At 41.0% G+C, this 15,173-nt stretch overlaps 1 protein-coding gene across 2 annotated transcripts in view; it reads right to left on the bottom strand.

The window, feature by feature from the left end:
- osbpl5 (oxysterol binding protein-like 5) overlaps positions 1–15,173 on the bottom strand; it is a 38,125-nt gene that overhangs the window by 16,434 nt on the left and 6,518 nt on the right. Inside the window, exon 2 of one of the 2 annotated variants that reach the window (XM_053426874.1) lies at positions 9,776–9,837. The gene's annotated coding sequence lies outside the window, so the exon portion shown is untranslated. Of the gene's footprint in view, positions 1–9,775; positions 9,933–15,173 lie in introns of those variants that run through there. The other variant, XM_053426875.1, reaches the window with a different exon arrangement.

Here is a 15,173-nt window from a genome sequence, read left to right as displayed (position 1 = left end):
TGTGTTTAATCTGGAAGGAATCAGTGGGAATGGAAACATATCTTTGATATCAACAGCAAAATTCCACAGAGATAGATGAGTGGGAACCTTATTAGTGTGGCCCTAATAAGTACCTGTGGTTCCCATTAATTATCTAGACTGTGGTGGACTATCATATTCAAATTTTTCTTGCCCCGGTTTCATTGTCACCCACTGAAATGTTTTCAGGGAAGAGATCTGTGACTTTGTGTTTTTCTCCATTGCATAGCTGTGGCAATCCGGAATGTTCAACCCCGAAACCGCAATAAATTGAATGAATTATACTGAGTTCAAATAATAAAATGGAAATAATAGAATAACTTTTTGTGATGCGTTTGGGAGGAAAACTGAAATAAAAGGAACCTCTGTTCTTTTCTCTGTGAGTAAGAAGATAAGGTTTGTAGAGACACATTTTAAATCAAGAAGAACATGTGAGAATGGGAATCTTAGGAGAAATAAAGCATGATTTTGTTTAAAGTCATTAACCTTGCTCGACCTTATTCCAACATGGAAACACAGCAGGCAATAGTTCTCCACCTCAACTTTCAGACCTACGTGCTCACAGCACATCAAGTTTGCCCAGCTACGCCAACATTAACTTCATCCGTGCTACACAGGTGCTAGGCTAATATTTACCCTGTGATAGGAACATCTTGTGGAAAAGATAACAGTGAGGTAGCAGCATCAGAGCGGTCAACAACACGCATTCCTGTGTCAAACATTAACCTTGATCTGCCGAAGGAAGGACGGATAAAACAACAACAATAACACCATGAGACCTGCTGTCACAAGGCACACACTTGTTTCTTAGTATTCTCTAAAAGACGGGAGGAAGAGGAAGGGAAAACAGATGACGTGTCTGGAAATAAACATGTTCTAACCTGTACATTGGTGACATGCTTGACTGATCTAACTTGATCAAGTCTCTCTGGGATACAAGGATTGGCTTCACATAAACATTTCCACAAACAGTCAACCACTGTATGAGACTCTGGCTGGGACACAGTTTACTTAATTGATTGAGTACACATACATGTGACACTGGAGCCTTGGGGAGATCTGGTTTTGGCAGTAGCCCTTAACTCCATGACCCCGTTTCTGCACCGACACAGCCCCAGAGAGGAAAACAGGATCCTTCAGATTGACCTGGTGTGGACAAACTTTTCTCCTCATAAAACTTACACTAACATCAGTGCAGCTTTTTCAGTCAACACAACGTCAAGTCTAATTATAGAGACTATGTTGCTTTACCGGTCTCTCATGTTCAGCGTCTGTTTAATTAGTGTGGTATTCTGCATTAGTGACATCATAGTGAAAAACTTTCTTTAAAAAAAGAAAGAAAGAAAAATAAAAGACCAAACCCTATTTTTTGTATGTAAAGAATGTGGACGACCTCTCAGAGCTCATGGTTTCCTGTTATCTTCCAGGCCATGGATCTATTTGAGTCAAATCTGGATATTTAGCTTTAAAATTGATGTGAAGGCACCTGATTAAAATTAGAAAATTAACATTCTTTACCCCACCTCACTTTTTTCATTCTAACTTGTGACTGAGCAGTTCCCTCGAGCTGAACCAAATATAACAAGAAGAGAAAGAACAGAAAATGCCGCTCTGACACTCAAACACACGCCTGACAAATACATTAAGTGACAGCTGGGCGTGAATGTGGCTTCGACTCAAAGAACCTCCCCGACGTGTGTACGTGTTTATCTTCCTGTACATGCAGCAGTATGTGTTTGGCTTATGTGTGAGAGTGTAAGAGCCTTGCAGCATCAAGCCAGCTGTTGCTAATATGATGACACAGATTAAGTCCAGACACTCTCTCTATCTTTCCATCGCTCCCTCTATCCTCCCTTCAGCACCCCCAACCCTGTTAGCCCCCTGTCTCCAGTGACGACAGGACTAATGGACTGCCATATGACCTAGATTTACACCAATAGGCTGTTGCCATGTACAGTGTGTAAATCAGTGATGAAGGAAGCAACCTGCTGTAGCGAGAAGACTACTGAAAAAAAACAGTTCAATGGGGACAGTGAGTATCTGCATGAAAACAAGATATTTATTCTTCCATTCGCTCAAGTCCAGTGCATTTCAAACTCTGCCTACGCTGCTGCTGTGGCAGGTTATTTCCAGACAATGTTTTTATCATCACAATGTTCCCCTCTTCTGTTTGCTGGTACAATTTCCCTTTAAGATAAGAATTCCACACAAGGTAGTTGAAAATTATGGTTTTGTGCAAATTAATCATCAAAGAAAAGTGAGAAAGAAAATTATAAATTTTGGTGCCAAATCAATTATGCCAAAGTATAAAAAACACTCTGAAAATGCATTGAAATTTGCTCCTTTAACACAAGTTGACCCTGGGGTTGCCATTGTATGTGTAATGTTTATAGAGGCTATATGCATTTTTGCTTTTGCTACAGAGCCAACATTAGACTAAACGATTGTTAATTTATCAATCCAGCCAGAAACCTTGTGGCTTCAGCATCAAAGTTGAATCCTTTTTGCCAAGAACTGTCTGCAGCGATAACCCGCTAGCCCCGGCGACCTATCACATCACATTCCAAGCAGCCCTGTTCAGTGAATGTATAACTTCTTGCTTTGTAGACTCAACAATGTCTAAAGCTCTTGGTCTGCGACCGCCACCATCAACCTCTCCAGCATTAAACCATGTTTAGCAGCAGAGAAAAACGTACGTATAGCACAATCCAGCACTGTGCGTACGATAGAAGCATTACATTAAGAATATGGGTCAACACATTGGCACAGTCACCCAGGGCAAGTGTGTTCATTCACCTCACTTTAGATCATAAAACTTTTATAACACTGGCCAAAGGTCAGTTCCAGCAAATATATACACAACTACTTTGACTATCTGAAGCAATAAAAAAAAATCACAACGGTCACATATCCACATGTGTTACAAAAAAAATGGGAGAGGTAGCCTTGAAAACTGTTACTGACTACTATTTCGAAGATGTTTGATATCGATAAGATCTATAAACCTTCAAAGAAACAAATGAAAAGACCAAAACTAGCGTGAGGACATGCAGAAGACAGAACTAGGTCTGCTGTTACTGTTTTAAAAAATGAGACACGTGGTCTAATTCTGTGACTCTGTGGGAGGACGTGTGGTTTAGTTCTATTCTGAGTCATGTGGAGGGGTGCATGTGTATTTTAAGGACCTTAGATGGAGAAAATGCCTTCCAGCCAGACATCCCATTTGATCTTCCTTTAAATAGGAAACACCTTTGTTCTGTGGGAGCTGTGGTGGTCAACATCCACCCTGTTACAACTAGAGTGCCCCTGCATAAGGCTGGAGTAATTCATGCAACTGCCCTGCATGCTTCTATTACATGTACATATTTAGTTCCTGCCCTCAAGTTTTTACTCACCCAGTGGAGCACTTCAGCTTCTAAGTAGTCCACAAACATTTTAAGAGGTTATCCCAAGTTCTTGCCCAACTGCAACCCGAGCATGATGGGCCAGAGCTTTTTCAATTCAGACGAGTGCCTTCACTATACTTTGAGCTTGAGGAGACACAACCTCCCTCTGTACACAGAGGCTTCTGGAAGGAGCAATGTAAACAATTGCTTTAAATGAGACATTGGGTTCCCTACAAGGGCTCGAAACAGCATAAAATCCTCTGCATTATTCAGGCGAGAGGTGGAGGAGCTGGGTGCGTCAGAAGGACGTGACGTATTAATAACTCCACTGCAGAAATCACGTGATCGTGTGTTTACAGCACCCGAACACCGCTGTCGGCTCTTATCATCACAAACTCTCTTGACATGCTCATCAGTGTCTTCGATGTGGGTTACACCGCTTTTTCACCAGAAGATACTGCATTTGTTTTGTTTCTTTTTGTGCCTATCGCGTATTAGAAGCGCCATCAACCCCCCACTCGCTCGAGCACAGCAGGGGATTCCCTTCTGTGCTCTCACATTGACCGGATTTCTACGGACTTTACACTAGGAGGTCAGGCGGATTAAGTCTGCAGAAACGATGGAGCATCTCACTTGGATGTTTGCGTTCACACGTGCAAAAACAAGAAGGAACTGCAGGGTCCAGTGCATGTTTGAAAGCAGCTTATGTATGTTATTATGCAAATACCAAACAGGATTCCCTTCTTGGATCTCTCACTGTCAACCTTAGCCTCTAGTGCATGTGTCCATGTGACCTGGTCACGTTCCTACATTACGGCCTTAGCTTTCTGATACAAATAAATAACCCTAACCCTAACCCTTGACCATGCACAAATGCTATAATCTGTGCATAAATACAAAATACATCAAACTCACTGCTCAAATCACAGCAGTTTCCATTTCAAATGTAACAGTATAATTTGTATATTCTTTCTATCCATCTATATCTGTTTTCATATCTAATCCTCATAAAACCAGAGACAAATCCCTGATGAAGAATCAAGCTAGTCAGACAAAAAACCACCAAGTTCAGATGTCTTCATTACTGTTTTGATGAAGCAGACATGTCACCCTTTCAATAAAAAATGACCACCCATTGAGGCAGCTTATTCTCTCTGCCTCTTTTATACATGGACCTTCTTTTCGTTGGAAAATAACTCAAGAAAAAAAACACTCTGCAAAAGCAGCCAAACTATCTAAAGCAAAGTCTTAAAAATCACGAATGTAGCTCTTATTTCTTTTGACAGACTTCAGATTTGTGATTATAAACCTCATGAATGATTTGTTCACATTTGCTTTCAAAGAAAACCTTTGAATTAGAGAGTAAGTCCCCAGCCACAAACTGGAGTGGAGTTTGACCTGACAGATCAAGCCAGCTGGCTGTCTATATGGCTGGATCCAGGCCAGGGGTAGCTATGTGTGAGAACCAGCCTTAGGCAAGCCGAGCTAGGCTGAGCTATTGGCCGAGAAGTGGTGCCAAGCATGCCCTCTTTGTTTACATCCAAATGTAACAACGAACAAGGACACACTGACACATTTATATATACACACAGAGGGAGAAGATAACTAAACATCAGAGGACCTCAGTTCTGTACTTTGAGAGGCTGTAGCCATGACTTTCACTTGCACTGACACATCCTCTCTCCTGGTTTCTTTTTTTCATCTTGTTTCTCCTCATAGAGCATCAAGCACACAGGCACCACTTTATCACACTTAAGGATACTCTCAGTGTCAGTGGAGTGAACCTGAACAGAAAGACATCTTAAAGCTCTTGATGTACGAATGTCAGCATCTTCACAGTGATTTCCAAGTACAACACATTCATGGACTGCGATGCAATTAAAAAAAGCACATACATTTAACAAATTAACATTAAGGTCATAGACTAGGTAAACTCACACAAATAACAAGTCTGAAGGTTTTTTGAAATGACTGACAGTTCATTGCAAACACGCTCTGTTTACTTGTTGTTGTACAGCTGCAGTTATTTTCTAAAAAACATTTTTATGAACAACGGCAAGCAGAGAGGCCACAAACTGACGAGTCATGTTTGATTCAGACGCACCATCGAGTTAATTAGTTATAGCTGAAACAACAAACTAGCCTGTTTGTTATTTCACCAGACGATGCTGAAGACCAGATAAAAATGTGAGGCTGCGGCTGAATACTTTCTACACTGCTTTACTAATGCTAATTAATGGAAGACAGGAAGAGAAAAAAATGAGCTTGTGTCCGCTTAGACCAACAATGTTAATTATATTTGCTTAAGATTATAAGTATCACATTTTTATTAAAAAGTAACCCCACCATAGCAATCCCAACCGTCATGGTCAATTGTGATGTTTCACTGTCCACATCGTCACATGTTAACTCGGCACACTGCCCAACCCTACAGGGTCAACAGCGATTTACTGTCAGTTCTCATTATCTGTGTATGTTTGAGAACATGGCAGTATGTTGCTGAAACAGTAGAACTTACTAATCTAAGATATTTAATGCTCGAGCAGTGCCCAGTGCCTCGTCTACCTCACCGTCATCTCTAAATGCCACCACTGCATGTCCACTCCCAAAGCTGAACAAGTCCGGACAAAAAAGCAACGTATCAGCCAATTCTACTCATCATATTGCACTTTGAATTAAACATAAGGGCTATGCAAATTGGATTCTCTGCTCCACTTCAAGTAGCAGCAGTGATTTAAAGGCCCTGTTCCACCCTGACATGGCCTTTTTATAGAGCTGAAAATCTCTTTGGCAGAGGGGGAAATAATAAGCTGCAGTGTTTGCAGAGGAAGAGCAACAGATGTAGAAGAAAGGAAGAGAAAATGAGCTTTTGTCTGATTACACCAACACAGGTTAGAGAATGGATAAAATGTGGTCCTTGGGGTACTGAGTGAGGACAGGGCAGGGGCTCCTCTGTCTGCTATGAGACAGGCGCTGTGAGGAAGATGTCTGCCAGCAGAGGCCGAGAGGCTGCCTGTCCTCACTGGACAGACGGAGGGTCATTAAGCAAAGGATAATAGATGACAAGGTGTCGGATAAATTATTTTAATTAATGATGCTAAAGCAAAGAGCAGCCAAGTGGGAGACACGGGGTTGATGCTCATTACAGACTCTTCAGGCTGTGATATCCCATTTAATCAATGACCAGCTGCCAGATATTTACAAATTATGACTTCTATGATCAATATCCTGTCTGTCATTCATCCTGCACACCGTTCAAATTGGAATAGAAATCCTGCGGCCCTTTATCTATAAGAGGTATTAATCCTCAGCAAACAACGTGGCCTGCACTGATGCTATACAACCTTATGAATAAACAATCTATGGAAAAAACAAGATCAAGAGGAAAATAAGCAAAATACTAGAGTTCCTTGTAAGTCTGATTCATTATACAAACAGAGGAATTTTCACACAAGGTTGGTGAAAGTTGGTGGCTAGATAAAGATAACATCTACTGTATATTTTCCGCTGCATTTTCAGTTGAGGTTATAGAAAATAAATTTGGATAGCATAAGAAAAGGTGTTAATTTAAAATAAATTACTAAAAGTTAATGTTTTTTTCCCCTTTCAAGTCCCTGTAACAGGCAAAACACTTAAAACATGTCCCCCCTGAACAAAAAACCTTAAAGCTTACAGTCAGACCCATGTTCAATGGAAAGAAATGCATGCCATTATTAAGAAAAATACAGCAAAAGAGATTGCACCTTGTCAATGCAACACGAGCAGACAGATGCAATTTACCCAAACTTTTAACTGCATAGACTAGAATCACCTCGAGAAAACTGGTGTCATCCACAAGTTGACAACCTCGTCCCACCTGCGATGTCAGCATGGGTCTCCTTACCAGTGAGGGATGGTGAAAGAGGGAACAGATTTAGCTTCACACCAGCTCCACTGCCTGCCCGGCCTCACTTATCCTGGTAAAGAAACTCTTTAAAAACTAAAAGTTGGCTGTGCAGCGGACTGCTGGGTGCTCTCATACCCGGCATGAATTGATACTGCCACAGCGAGACTCGATGTGTAAAGCATTTAATGGAAAGTAATTGGGTCAACCTGCTAGGAGTGCAAGTTCTGCTCTTTGTCCCAGCAGCCACTTGATAGTCCTGTCACAAGCCTGCTAAAGTAGCTAAATTAACCTAATGTAATGTGGCTAGACATCTTCTGAAGATCTAATGACTGAACTGTTCTCATTGTTCCTCCAGCGTTTTATCTTCATTAAAACAAACAGCCACCATTTATACCATAAATAAAAATGCAGAGAGAAGAACTATTTAATGGAATTAGTTGTATGAGGGTTAAGTTGTATTGCCTCTCATCACCAGGAGTCTGTTAGCACTTTGAAGCAGATTTGAATTCATATATTAAATCTTTTTTCTATAAGGAATATAATATAATATTAATATAAAAGAATAATATATTTCAAATTGTTACCATAGATTATAACAATTCATAAGGACATATTTGTTTTACAGAAGTCAAAAACAAGCATAGGATGAGTTTTTAACAGCAGAAAAAGGGAAATCTGTGGCATTCCCCACAATGCATTCTGCCTGACAACCAATTTGAATTACTGTTCAGGCTCTGAATGTATGAATACTATTTCATCAAGTGGCTTGAGGCTAACATTATGTAAGACCATATGGACCTCAGCTAATTTAGGGTATGACCCATAGATCTCATTGTTCCATCTTATATTGAGTAATGTATTATATATTTAATTACTATTTTTATAACTCCTCGTGTTTACAGTGTTGCTATTTCATATTTCCTGATGTTTACTGTGTAGAAGAAAAACTAGGGAAAACGGCTAAAGTCAAACAGAAGTACAAGACAAAGGAACAGACATGCAGGTGATGGTTGGTGTGTGTGTGTGTGTGTGTGTGTGTGTACCTAGCAGCAAAACTTAGGGTTGAATAGCTGACACAAACAAAGCACAGCCAGAGTGATTCACTGCTGATGTGGGAGAGTGGACACGAGAGAATATAAGACCCATGCTGTGCCAGAGGATATACTTTTTTTTAAAATTCTATTCCTAGTGACTGGACACAACAGTGTGTGGACAATGTGGAGGCTTATTCATGGAATGTAAAAAAAGATAAGGGAGCTATGTAACCAGTCGACAAGGCGATAAACTGTCAGGTATTTATGTCCATTATTTTACTATCGTAGTAAATCAAATAGTTTGAATAACCTGATGAGAGTAGCCTGGGTTAATGCTACTCACTGCAGGTTGAGACGTATAACCTGGTTAATGAGTAATTTGCTGTTAAACCTAATACCTCTATTCCTACGCCCACATGCCAAGATAAACAGCTTGAGCAAGGCGGTTTTCAAACGCTTCCTGACTGATATAAGCAGGCAAGTGGTTCTCTTTTTCACAACTGCCACAGTACAGCCTGCTACCATCTCAGGGTTGGAATAGTGAAGTACTGACGTTAGCACAAGGTTATACCTAAAGAACAGACTGTTTGATAACTATGTAACTCTGATTCCTCCTTACCAACAGTAAGAAGGATAAATCCATCTGACCAAGTTTCCATCTTCATGCCCAGTGGACAGATGTGCTTAGCAGCTGACTGTCTAGTACTGGCCGACATACAAAAAAAGACTGGTCCATTTATCCTTCCAGCAGAGACCAAAAACGCACAGTGTAATAAGGATGGTCGGCTGAAAAAAGGAACAGCAACTAGTCATTACCCTTTTTCTGCCACTGTATAAAAGATCAACACGTAGTCCAGGCAAACTGCCGGGTATGCAGCTTTGAGGATCTCTCTGAAGTATAATTCTGTAGCCAACTGTCCTTGTGCAACCGCAAACATTTACTCCCTTCTAACCCAAATGAACCTGACACACCCTGTAAGCTGCAGAGGTCTGTCGGACCGCTCCCCTCCTTTTAATGCTGCACTGTACTCTGAACATCAGCACACAACTGCTCACACGGACACCCAAAAGACACTAAAACAGCCTTGCAGTGCAGCACTTAATCAAACAGCTCTAAGCACCTATGTTAAAATGTTATCAAACCTGGCATAAACACAAAATACATCTATTCCACACCTTAAGAGACATGCTCTAATTCTCTCTTCTGCTCAGAAAGTGAGTTATGCCTCCTGGCAGCCCTAGGTGAAAATGCGCTCTTATTCATGTCAGTTTGAAATTAGACTGACACGTGAAAGAAAACAGTTCTACAAATCTAATCTTAACCTCTAACTCTAGCATATGAGTGACACAAGCCTTTGAATTAATTGAAGCTTGCAGACAGCTAACCCATTTAATTATGCACATGTATTAAGACATTAAAGAGGGGGCCAACAGGTGAAAGCTCAGCTTACCTTTCACCTGATCCGCAGGAGACACCGCATCCAGGATCCTTTGTGGGTGCAGCCTGTCTCACCTGCAGAGGTACACAAGTAGGAGAAAGGTTTCACTCTAACTGACACAGTACAAACCGCCTTACTCCCAGTGTCTCCACTTCCCATGCTCCTCCTGTTCACACCACTATGCTAAGGAGAGCAGGACCCCACCCATTCCCAGTCCTAAGGGAGCCGCTGACGTCACCCTGGGCCAAGTGCATAATCTGTTTGCCACCTGCACACACACACCACCCTCAGATAGTAGCAGCTAGTCACCAGCTACTGGAGATTTGGGCCAAAAGAATGACTTGGCCAATCATGGATCCAAATAAATGAAGAAGAAAAAATCGATTAGCTGGTAGCATGTGAAAGGATATTACGTGGTAAGAAACAGGATTCTATTCATTGTGTATTTATTAAGTCAACAGGAACACACCAACGGTTACAAATAACCATATCTAAACAATGAGAAACTAAGACAGACACATTTACACAAGATTACTGCAACGGCTAACACTAAACAAATACACACCTCGGTGCGATATGTATCCAGAGTGACTGGAGGTATCTGACTCCTGCATGACAGTATACTTTTCATATTAAAAGATCATAATTGTTCATTTATATGTGGTCTCTCGTTCTAATCGATACTTGACATATATTGTAATATTTAATAATTGTGAATTCAACATCCCATTGTGGCCTTTTGTTTTTCCTTAAAATGCCTCTTAAGAGAGAGAGAGAGAGAGAGAGAGAGAGAGAGAGAATAAGTCATTCTCCAACAGCTGGGGTGTGAGATAATCAACAAATCCAAAAACAAAAAGCACATCAAATCATACAACAGTATGCACACAATCACATATACCCCTAATACACAACATACACATTAAATAGTCACAACGGATGCCGTAACTTTATTTGGGTCATGTACCAATATTAAGTGAATTATAATAAGTAAAAGAAAACTTGTATCTCTGTGGCAAATCCCTCAGCTTCCCCAACAGGAGGCCAACAAGTGTTAAATGGGTTGGGTATCATGGAGGAACCTTTGCCTTTAAATCCTATCGCTAAGAAAAGGAGGAAGCCATAACACTTGAGTATGTCTAACCTAAATCAGAAGTGAGTTGAGAGAGAATCCCAGAGCTGACGGCATTTCAGGGACAAATACAAAGAGGAGAGGCGGTGCTGAGGAGAGACGGTGCTGAGGAGACGGAGCCAAACGGAGACAGCAACGAAAGGAAAATATAAGGACATGGAGAAGAGAGGGGGATAGGGGAGGTGAGGATGGTCCCAGAGGGCATGGCATTATCAAAATAAGAGAAGACAGATTTGTATGACATGACACACATACAAGAATGACAAAATGTACAATTGGTGCAGGAAAAAAAGGAGAAAACTGATGGAAGACACGATGACCCAGGGTGTGGCCTGATTTGGATGAATTAACTTCGTCCAAAAATCATACACACACTGCCCTACATTTCCTCACTGAGACCAGATGTTTAAGTAACTGTTCATAAGGGATGAACCACATGCCACGTAGAAACCTTTCATTCAATACAGGACCAAAAACTGGAGGAAAAGTGCACAGCATTGGCTCCAGAGAGTCAGTTTTCAAAACTATAATTTGGTTTAGAGACCTGTGGCGCTGTTTTTTGACTTTCACATTTTTTCTTGTAGCTTTTAGCAAAGGAGCCAGATTAAACTCCGAACGGGAACAATTAGCCACACTGGCTCTGCAAATTGAAATCTATACCGGGTGAAACACTGCCACATGCATATTGCATAACCAGTGCTCTGCGAGCTTCTCTCCAAACATACAACCAAGTCACATTTACATCAGAGAACCATCAGCTCGCCAACTTTCCCTGCAGAGAGCCAGGACTGACTCACAGGAGTCCAGGCCAGAGCCTTTCCCACCGATTTGCAGTTGTGTCTCCGGCTCAATTAGGGAAAACAACACAAAGGCCATGTGCTTCAACTGAGACAATTGTAGTGGTGAGAAACTCAGGCAAAATGGATACTAACTAATGACTAATAATCTTGGGCTACAGATCCTTGCTATGAGTTGCAGATATACTTGTACTTTGTAAGGATGCATATATTGTAATTGTGGTTTCGAGCTACATACATATTTTCATCACATCTCATTGTCCAATGTTATGGTGTGCATTAAAAAAATCTAAGTCATATATACCAACCAACTGACCAAAGTTAGCACAGAGTTTGATTCTAGGGCTGAATCACTGTATTTGTTAGCCTCACGTGGCACTACCAAAACTGGGAGGTCTTTGGAGCACCTTGTTTTGGCTGAAACCAGCCGTGAGTAGCCTCATCATTCCATCTGACATCAGACACTTCACCAAAGAGAACAGCAGCTCCAGCCATAGCATTACAGAGTTGAGTGTGATATATGTGTTCAGTAATTCAACATGGCCCCAAAACAGACATTATAAATTGAAATGGCCCTTTATAGAGGAAAGCTCCCCACCCCTACTCCAATCCAAGACATGCAGACCATAAAACTATCACTCTCCCTGCATGGATGCAGAAAAATTAGACGCTTGAGACACAGACTTTACAGGAAAGCCACTGGGTCTTGGGCACCAACTATTAAGTACACTCAAATGCCTTCCAGACATTACATGCCCTCCCACTCTGCAGTCCTGTTGTCTTTCAAATGAGGGTTCAATTCTGAGTTAATACATTAAAACTAACAACAACTGTTGAGCAGGATCCAGCTAAGTGAGCCAAACAGTAAACAACAGCAAGGCCCGACATCCCAATACTTTGTTCTAGACAAGAAAATGTCACGTAATATAGACAAAAACACATTATGACAGATATTTATGAAGTTAATGTCACAAGTTGAAGTAAAGGAAGAAAAATTGTTGTACTCTAACTTCAAGTGAACAACGACAATGTCATTTACCGGGACAAGTTTGCCCTGCGCAGCCTGAGGAGCCACATACTGTGAGTAAATGTCACACTGGCCTTTACTCTAGATAATGTACTGTACTCCTGTACACTAATTATATCAGCAGCCTTTTCTTAAAGAACTGGCTCAGCCATTTTCAAGTATAAAAAAAGCATTTTTCTGTAAATATAATGACTATTTACATTTGTGTTTGCAGATAAGGTTTTTAAATAAGGATGTGATCACCAGGTTTATCATCAAATGTTAATGAATGATAATAGAAAAGCAGCTTTTATAAGAGTTTCGGTGCATGGAGAGGGAGAACAATGTGTCTTAAAACGCCAATACTATGGTGTGGTTCTACTAAACATTACATAAGTTTCTGTTTGCTCCATTCACGTTTATGCTCACCCTCTATTCTCTGTCACTCCCCAATGGGAGTTAATCGAAGACTTAAAAATCAATAGCAGTCAATTAAGTTTCCATCCCCCGGACAGAGATGTCTGTTCACTAAAGCAGAGTAACATCAACCCAGGACAGGAAAAAGACTGTGAATCCAATCAGATCGACCATCAGTCCACTTCACTGCGTCGATCTGGAGGAAGTACAGTGCCTTGCATAAGTATTCACCCCCTTTGGACTTTTCTACATTTTGTCATGTTATAACCACAGATTAAAATTTATTTCATCGTGAGTTTATGTAATGGACCAACACAAAATAGTGCATCATTTGGAAGTGGGGGGAAATATTACATGGATTTCACAATTATTTACAAATAAAAATCTGAAAAGTGTTGAGTGCATATGTATTCACCCCCTTTACTGTGAAAACCCTAACAAAGATCTGGTGCGACCAATTGCATTCACAAGTCACATTTGCAAGTCACATAATTAGTAAATAGGGTCCACCTGTCTGCAATTTAATCTCAGTATAAATACACCTGTTCTGTGACGGACTCAGAGTTTGTTGGAGATCATTACTGAACAAACAGCATCATGAAGACCAAGGAGCTCACCAAACAGGTCAGGGATAAAGTTGTGGAGAAATATGAAGCAGGGTTAGGTTATAAAAAAATATCCAGAGCTTTGAAAATCTCTCTGAGCACCATAAAATCCATCATAAGAAAATGGAAAGAATATGGCACAACCGCAAACCTACCAAGAGGAGGCCGTCCACCCAAACTGAAGAGTCGGACAAGGAGAACATTAATCAGAGAAGCAACCAGGAGGCCCATGGTTACTCTGGAGGAGTTGCAGAGATCCACAGCTGAGGTGGGAGAATCTGTCGACAGGACAACTATTAGTCGTCTACTCCACAAATCTGGCCTTTATGGAAGAGTGGCAAGAAGAAAGCCATTGTTGAAAGGGATCCATAAAAAATCCCATTTGGAGTTTGCCAGAAGCCATGTGGGAGACACAGCAAACATGTGGAAGAAGGTGCTCTGGTCAGATGAGACCAAAATTGAACTTTTTGGCCTCAATGCAAAACGCTATGTGTGGCGAAAACCCAACACTGCCCATCACCCTGAGCACACCATCCCAACAGTGAAACATGGTGGTGGTAGCATCATGCTGTGGGGATGCTTCTCTTCAGCAGGTACAGGGAAACTGGTCAGAATAGAGGGAAAGATGGATGGAGCCAAATACAGGGAAATCCTTGAAGAAAATCTGATGCAGTCTGCAAAAGACTTGAGACTGGGGCGGAGGTTCATCTTCCAGCAGGACAATGACCCTAAACATACAGCCAGAGCTACAAAGGAATGGTTTGGATTAAAGAATGTTAATGTCTTAAAATGGCCCAGTCAAAGCCCAGACCTCAATCCAATAGAGAATCTATGGCAAGACTTGAAGATTGCGGTTCACAGACGGTCTCCATCCAATCTGACTGAGCTTCATCTTTTTTGCCAAGAAGAATGGACAAACCTTTCCATCTCTAGATGTGCAAATGAGACATACCCCAAAAGACTTGCAGCTGTAATTGCAGCGAAAGGGGGTTCTACCAAGTATTGACACAGGGGGGTGAATACTTATGCACCCAACAGATGTCAACTTTTTTGTTCTCATTATTGTTTGTGTCACAATAAAATGTATTTTGCACCTCCAAAGTACTATGCATGTTTTGTTGATCAAACGGGAAAAAGTTTATTTAAGTCCATTTGAATTCCAGTTAGTGACAGTACATAATGGGAAAAAGTCCAAGGGGGGTGAATACCTATGCAAGGCACTGTAGATATGGAAGCGCTGCATCACAAAAGAAACATAACTTGGCATTTAAAGGAATTCTTCTGACATTTTAGAAAAATACACTTGTTTGCTCACATACTGGGAGAAAGATTAGAGGATCAATATTCATTTTATCTGTGTGCGTTCGACAGTAAGTTCAGACCCGGTCGCGTCTGCCTGATTACAAAAGAGCAAAAGCAGATGACTGGAAGAAAGGACACGAATATGAGAGAGATG

This window comes from Pleuronectes platessa, chromosome 7 (genome assembly GCF_947347685.1).
Source record: "Pleuronectes platessa chromosome 7, fPlePla1.1, whole genome shotgun sequence".
Lineage (NCBI taxonomy): Eukaryota > Metazoa > Chordata > Actinopteri > Pleuronectiformes > Pleuronectidae > Pleuronectes > Pleuronectes platessa.
Note: the sequence above shows the minus strand (reverse complement) of the source record. Positions and strands in the feature narration are given on the sequence as shown.